This window comes from Callithrix jacchus, chromosome 18, assembly GCF_049354715.1.
Source record: "Callithrix jacchus isolate 240 chromosome 18, calJac240_pri, whole genome shotgun sequence".
Lineage (NCBI taxonomy): Eukaryota > Metazoa > Chordata > Mammalia > Primates > Cebidae > Callithrix > Callithrix jacchus.
Genome location: NC_133519.1, coordinates 1,206,484 through 1,214,081, shown reverse-complemented (window position 1 = coordinate 1,214,081; position 7,598 = coordinate 1,206,484). Strand labels below are relative to the sequence as shown.

Sequence of the window (7,598 nt, the reverse complement as noted above, 5' to 3'; positions counted from 1 at the left end):
TTTCGTTTGGAGTTCTGATCTGGTCTATCTTTAGCTGAAGTTACAACTAAGTAAATCGTATTTTATCAGTTTCCCTGTTCTGTGTTTCTGTCTTGCTTTATCAGTGAATGTGACTGATCCACCGTCTCACTAGTTTAAGTCTGCCATCTCATTTCCTGCTTTGTGCCGTGTTCCATGATTTTTTCCCTCTCCACATTTGCCATTCTCAGATGCTCTCCTGCTGTCTCCCATGCCCCGCTCTGCTCATTTGGAGACTGCGCTCTGCCTCTGTTCCATTCCTACACCAGGTGTGCGCTCAAGCCACGCTCTCACCCACCCCGGGTTCCTCCAGCGCGAGGCGCACGCCCCTCCCCATGCTCCCTTCTGCTTACCTCTGGTGGTTCCCATGTATTTTCACAAAACATTTTAATCTCACAAAGTATTGATGCAGTCGCTGGTAATTTGGATTATTTATTGATTCTCTTTGCTCCACTTTGTTTCCTCACACACCAGATGTATCATCTGTGATCACCTTTTCTTTCTGCATTTATGATTTCTCAACGTCTGCTAGTGGCAAATTCTCCCTTCACTAAGAATGCCTTTATGTGTCCTGATTGGGGAAAACGGTTCACTGGGTGCTATTTCAGGCATTTTTCTTTATAGCAGCCTGTGATGACATCGCCCTGTTTTGGGGGCGACGATGGTTGGTGGTCAGTGTTCACATCCATTCCCCTTCAATCTACACCCCACCCAGGGCTGCACCGGCACCAGACCAGGCCTCATACCTGACAGGCGGCTGGTCTGCCTCTTCCTTCTTCACAGTCCTCCTAATGAGGAAGTGAGAGCCTCCCTTGGGCGACAGGGACACAGGACTCTCAGCCTGGTGAGCTTCAGCCCAGCAGAGGCGCTCTGCAGACTCCCACCTGAGCCCCTCTGGTACCCATCCCCCACTATCTGTTATGGACGCCGTGCACTCCAAGGAACAGAGAAATCCATGTTTTAACACATTTATTTTTCTCTTGACCAATGTGACACACAATGTTAACGACAGCAGACACACAGGGGCAGTGTGCACACAGACATGAGCTGTTTCACTACAGGTTTGCAAGCCAGGCTTGACGGCAAGTCCAGCAGGCGACACCACGCCTCGCGCTGCAGGAGCCACAGCAGGGCCACGGAGCCCGCAGACGTCCCCGTGAGCACGGGTCAGACAGCGCAGAAGTGCCTTCCACAACATGCAAGACGTGGACACCCGTCCGCTGATAAAGTGATTCGCTTAGTACTCCCCAGCGTTACTCAGTGTAAAAATATATTGCATATATATATAAATTTGTTTCCCTTTCTTGAAAAAAACTTAGTGGCCGGGCACAGTGGCTCAAGCCTGTAATCCCAGCACTTTGGGAGGCCGAGGTGGGTGGATCACGAGGTCAAGAGATCGAGACCATCTTGGTCAACATGGTGAGACCCTGTCTCTACTAAAAATACAAAAAATTAGCTGGGCATGGTGGCGCGTACCTGTAATCCCAGCTACTCGGGAGGCTGAGGCAGGAGAATTGCCTGAACCCAGGAGGCGGAGGTTGCAGTGAGCCGAGATTGCGCCATTGCACTCCAGCCTGGGCAACAAGAGCAAAACTCTGTCTCAAAAAAAAAAAAAAAAGAAAAAAACTTAGTACAAACTAGTAGTTACACCATCCCTTTCAAGTTTCTCTTAAGTTGTGCAGGTTTCCTTTGTGGTTTGGCTTGGTTTAGTTTTTTAAGAGGTCGAAAGAAAGAGTTAAGTAAAGCATCTCCAAGTGCCCTTGACTCCCTGCCCTGTGCCCATGGACAAACGCCACACCCTGAATCACCCGAGGCCACACAGCACTCAGTAGTAAGGGGGAAAGGTGCAGGCTCAGTGTTTGAAAGACATTCTAGACTATTGGCATATCACGGCCCAGCCTCATGGTCACCTGTGCTATCCCCTCATCTATGGGCTGCAGGTGGGAGAGTGGCCAGTGCATGTGTGATTGGCTGCAGGAGGAGATGGGCTGGACCAGCATGCCCGCTTTCCCCGTGGAGGGACAGAGAAGCATCCAGGGCCAAGGTGTCTCCATCTCAACTCCTCCCCGCTCCAGCCACAGAGCCACAAGCAGTGTGTGAACACACAGGACAGGCCCCCTGCCCATAAAGCACCATTCGCAAAAGCAGGTGGCCACAGCAGCCTCAGGCGGGGTGGGGTGGGGGTGACAGCCATGCAGGGCAGTTGTGGCCAGCCCTGAGCTGGCACCACTGGGGCCCAGGATGGAGTGGCACCCATGGGCAGGTGGGGAGGCCACAGGGCATGATGCCCACCCAATGCCAGCATCTGTGCCCAAACTTGAGACAGGATATTAGAAGGTGTAAAAATAGTCCAGTATAAATATATATCTTCTGCTACAATATTTTAAACATAATTTGAACTTTAATTTTGGTAAAGCTGTTATGAACACTACCTAGTTGCTTATCCTATGGCAGTAAATAAAAATAAATAAGTACTCTGGTGAGACCAGTCTTCACACACTCTTTCCGCCTTTCTCCCTTCCTGATTCTGAGACACCATCAGCACTGTCCTCCCGACAACCTGTCGCTGTGTCCTGGTGTCACCCCCCCAACAGAACCTGTCCCTCTCTCCTGGTTTGCAGGCTGTGCAGTTTTTTTTTTTATCACAAATACACATTTATTTTCTGTTGAACCATGGTTAGTAGAAGCTAATTGGCAGTGCATAAAAACATAGAGAAGAGAAAAAACATCTGCCTGGAATTCACAATATTCAGAAACCGACTGAGGAAGATGCACGGGTCTCTTGTGCAGTGGACAGATACAGTCACAGATTCTGCAGACAATTTTTAACTGACAGTGGTGACCGTTCTGTCCTCACGACTTCATTTTTGCTGCCCCCCTGGTTAGGTGGCAGAGACAGGAGCAGGGTAGGTGTTTTAAAAGGTTCGCCTTGGAGCTGAGTGGAGAAGGGCACTCTCCTGGTTCCCGCACATCTGAGGACAGCCTGGGGGTTGCGGGGGGAGGGCGGGACACCAGGGAGGCCTCCCCTCTGACTCACGCTGGGTGTCTGGAGGAAGAGCAGGGGCATGGGGCCTCTCCCTCCAGGAGCCCAGGGTGCTCCAGGTAAGATGGACAGGGTGCCATGGCAGCCTCGATTTTATTCACGGAACCCACAGGCATGTCCGAGGGTTTGGGACACACGCCATGATGTCCCTTGGAGTGAAGGGGCCACTTCTGTGAAGGAGCTCATCTCCAGGGCCAAGATGGATGCCATAGGCCCCATGGCTCCAGCCACTCTGGCCAGGTCTGGGGAGGGCTTGGTGAGTCGGTACTGGTGCATGGGCAAGGTGGCCTGGCATGGGCAAAGTGGCCGGCAGTGGCAGGGCCTGCTCCCTGCGAGGTTGCTGGTGCCTGGGCTGGGCGGAGGCACTTCTCGTGCTCAAATCCAGCTTCTGGTTGCTCCTGACACAGTTTCACTCTTTTCTCAAGGCCAACCAGGGACCAGGAGGCAGCATCCTGCACCCAGCACCTGTCCTCAGTGTCCGTCATCCCCACAGACCAAAGCAGGGCCTGGGCCAGCCTCTGCCTGCTGCACAGTGTGGAGACCCATGACCCCCAACCCACCTGTCCCTCCATCCTGACCCAGCGCCCTCAGTTCCAGCACTGGGGTCCTCTGGAGTCACGTTCATTCTGCATGACTTGGCTGTCACTGTGGGGAACGGGCTGCCCATGGACAGAAGAAAAAGAAACGCAGCCTCGGACTAGGAGACGCAGCCCAGGGTGAGCTGCACTGGGGCCGGGGAGGCTGAAGAGGACAGGAGCATGAGGGGTGAGGGTGCCAGGGTCCTCTGGGTCTTGGGCTTCGGGACCTGGGCAGCCTCCCTGTTCAGTGACGTTGTCCTCAGCCTCTTCGAGGGCTTTCCGGGTTGTGCTGGGGCTGTGATTGGGTGATAACACACTTTGCACATTCAAAGTTGTTTTCAAACGTTTCCTGCATGTTAGTTCTGCCTTTCACGCGTGGTCCCGCCAGGTTCAGCGAGGGCATAGGGCTGGGCTTGTGCAGTCTTTATTGCCAGGCACCATGAACTTCCAGGACCTGTCGTGGAAGCTGCCTGCCAGGACCCTGTCCTCAGGTTGAGGCTTCCCTGCCAAGGGGCCTCAGAGCCCCGCCCCAGGTCTCAGTGGACCATGCTGGCTGGAAGCTCAGGCCCTGGGGCTCCTGTTGTGCTCAGGTGGGGGGAGTCTTCCGTGGGGCAGTGGCTGCATGTGCACTCTTGGGAGGGGGGAGGTGGGTGGTGCTCACGTTTGCCATGGCGATGAGGGAGAGACCTCACTGTCCTGTACTGTGAGCCTGGCCCTGGCTCTGACTGTGGCCACGGACAAGCAGGCTCTGAAGTGTTTCCCTGAGACCACTGAAGGCTCCTCCGCAGGTGGGCTCCAGACCCATGGCCCAGCAGGTCCACAAGAGGCTGTGGCTATGTGCGTGCCAAGGGACAGTGGCAGTGGGGCCACTGTGACAGTGGTGGCCACACCCATCAGCCACCCCAGGAGGGAGCAGGAGCACCGGGTTCTCCCCAGGTGCATATGGGCAAGGGTGGGCAGCCTGGGTGTGTCCTGGCAGTGCAGAGGGTCCTGGACAGGCTCTGCTGGGCTGCCCACTAGCAGAGAAGCACCCCAGACGCTGCAGGCCTGGGGGTCCTCCTGGTGTCCCGCTCTGAGGGGAGGGGCTGGGAGAGGTCAGGCGGGGCCATTTAGGGAGAGTTGAAGGAGGTGCTTGGGCTGTGGGTAGGAGGTCTGTGAGCAAGCAGAGTGCAGCTAGTGAGGACGAGGCCGGGCGAGTGGGAGGCCGGACAGAGCCCTGCCACATGTGAGGTGAGGAGTGTCTCGGCACCTCGTGTCTCCTGACTGGTGACACCAGGGAGATCAGACATTCCGAATCTTCCCAGACCCACTCTGAGAACGACAGGCAGCCACTGCCCCTTCTCCATAAAGCAGAGGGAGCCAACTCCAGCCGCACACTCTGGGGCACTACAGTCAGCTGGGAAGCCACCCTCTGTTCCCCACAGCCTTCCTTTTACCAAGGCCGCCCTGGGCACAGAACTGGCCCGTAGGCACGTGTGCACACGTGTGTCTGTGTGGTCAGCCTCCCCACACCTGCACCAGGCGCCCAGTTCGCCTGCCTGGTGGGCCGAGTCTCCCCTCTGCCCAGGAAAGCAGGCAGGCCCTGTGGTGTCCGCCACGTGCAGGACAGGCCTTGGCCCCATAGACACCTCCTGCATCTGGGGTGGGGCCAACTCGTGTTAGCCGCCTGCTGGTTGGTGTTAGCTCCTGCTGCCCTGAGAGCTCCTGGAAGGGGTCTGCTGGTCAGGAGGTCAGCATGGCCTCCTGTTGCCACGACAGCCCGCTCCTTTAAAATGCCCCTTTGACCAGCAAAACACGTGCCCAACGTGGCGTGATCAGGGAGACATGTTGGAAACAGCTTCCTCTTCCCAGCTGAGGACGAGGCGGTGTATTGGAGAGTCAGTGAACGGGGGCCCAAACCTGGTTTGAGAGGGGAGCGCTGGGGGCAGCTGGCAGGAGGAGGGGCAGGAGGGAGGCCTGGGCCCAGCCTCCCCACAGCCCCTGCTGGGGCACTGGTATGAGTTCTGCCCGAGTGAGCACAGGAATGTAACGAAGTGTGAGGTGACAGAGTCCCTGCTCCGGGGACACCTGCAGTGCCTCGGGCATGGGGGGCTACTTGCCCCCTTGCACCTTCTGGTCGTAGGTGCCCGTGTGCTTGTAGCTGGACCCGTAGCCTGACTCGTCCACCAGGTCCATGCGGCCGGCCTTGCCCTTGCCGTTGCCAGAGGGGTCGAAGCACTCCTTGTGTGAGCCCGTGAACTTGGTGGTGTCTGTGAGCCTCGACACGGTGGGCGAGGAGATGGCTTTCTGCAAGAGGAGTGGGAGGGAAGGGGCAGGTGAGTTGCGAGCCAGGTGAGGTGGCTGCGCCCTAAGCAGGTCTGCTGGTGGTGGGCGGTGGGCAAGGGGCATAAACCCTGTGATCTATGCCCCTTTAAATTTTCATTTTTATTTTTACTTCACCTGGCCCTGGGGCAGCCTTGGGCCTGTGAGATGCCACAACCCTAACAATTGCCCAGCTCCACCTGGTATTTATGTGGTTGAGGACACTATGGCCTGCACCCTCAGAGGAAAGGAAGGGGCTGTCAGGACAGCCAGGCCCCACCCTCCAGGCTACGCCCCCAATCCTTGCCCCTTCTGACCATGCCCCCAGGCCACACCCTCTGAACATGCCTCTCATGAACTGCCCAGGCCACGCCCCAATCACTGCCCCTCCTGGCCACGCCTCCACAGGCACCACCCACCCACCAGACCACGCCCCAATCCATGCCCCCTCCTGACCACGCCCAAGGCACCACCCACCCTCCACGCACCCAGCCCCCTCCACGCCCTGCCTTCCGTCCCGCCCCGCTCAACGTCACCCCTGAGATGATGGGCGCCTTGCCCTCGATGAGCCTGTGCACCTTGCGAACCGCCTCCTCGCTGCTCTTATCTTCCACCCAGGAGACGGGACGGGGCTGGACCCGGGGCTGGGGGAACCGTGGAAATGAAGCCACTTCCACCCAGGAGACCGGACGGGGCTGGACCTGGGGCTGGGGGAACCAAGGAAACGAAGCCAGTTCCACCCAGGGCTGCAGTGAGTGCAGGAGCAGACCGTCAAAATGAAATAATAGAGGGCACGTTTAGGCTCCTGTGTCTGGGCTGCTTCTGAGAAGGGTGGGGTCTTGAAGCATGACCCCGTTCACCTCACCATGGCCCGCTCCCCACAGAACCCACCCAGGGACTCAGCGCTGCAGACCCCGTAGGTGAGGCTTTGGGCTCGAGATGCCAGCGCACTCACTTGATCTTGCTGAAGATGATGTCCACGTCGGTGACAGTCACATTCCTGCCATCGATCACCTGGCAGTCCTTGCACAGCTTCGACCAGTTCTTACCGTGCATCTCCCTCCCGGTGGCCCTGGTGTCCCCGTGCACAGCGAAGTGCCAAAAGGCCTCCTCCAGGGCGCTGAGCTTGGAGGCCACAGCCGCCCCCTCACCAGCACCCTCCGACTCCAGCGACAGCCTCTTGGCCACCCTGTCCTTCGAGGGGTCCCCCGGGGACTTGGGGGGCGTCTTATTGGCAGCTTTGGTGGGCTTGGCCTTGTGAGCCATGTTGCTGTGGAGGAAGGAGAAGAGAAAGGTGTCACCCAGGCCATGTCCTGGCAGACCCTCCTGGGGCTGGGTTCGAGGCCCCTCAGACATTCAGAGCTGAGGCACTTCTGTCCAGCTGCCAGACAGAGCTGAGCCGAGCGAGGCCCTGCCCGCCGCCATCAGTGGGTCAAGGACCCATAAGCCAGATAAATCCAGCAGCACAGCAGAGCCCAGGGTGGGAGCTGAGCTGAGTGCCCAGGGACTCCAGGCCAAGGAGGCTCAGGGTGTGACCTGGCAGCGTCAAAGCCTATCCCAGGTCCCCCACCCCACAGTTCCACTGCCTTTCCGGGTCCCACGCCACAGTTCCACTGCCTTTCTGGGTCCCCCACGCCACAGTTCCACTGCCTTTCCGG

The 7,598-nt window shown here is 57.7% G+C and overlaps 1 pseudogene; it reads right to left on the bottom strand.

The window, feature by feature from the left end:
* Window positions 1–6,762: 6,762 nt before the first annotated feature.
* LOC144580130 (tubulin polymerization-promoting protein pseudogene) lies at window positions 6,763–7,385 on the bottom strand (annotated as a pseudogene).
* Between the last annotated feature and the right edge of the window lie 213 nt (window positions 7,386–7,598).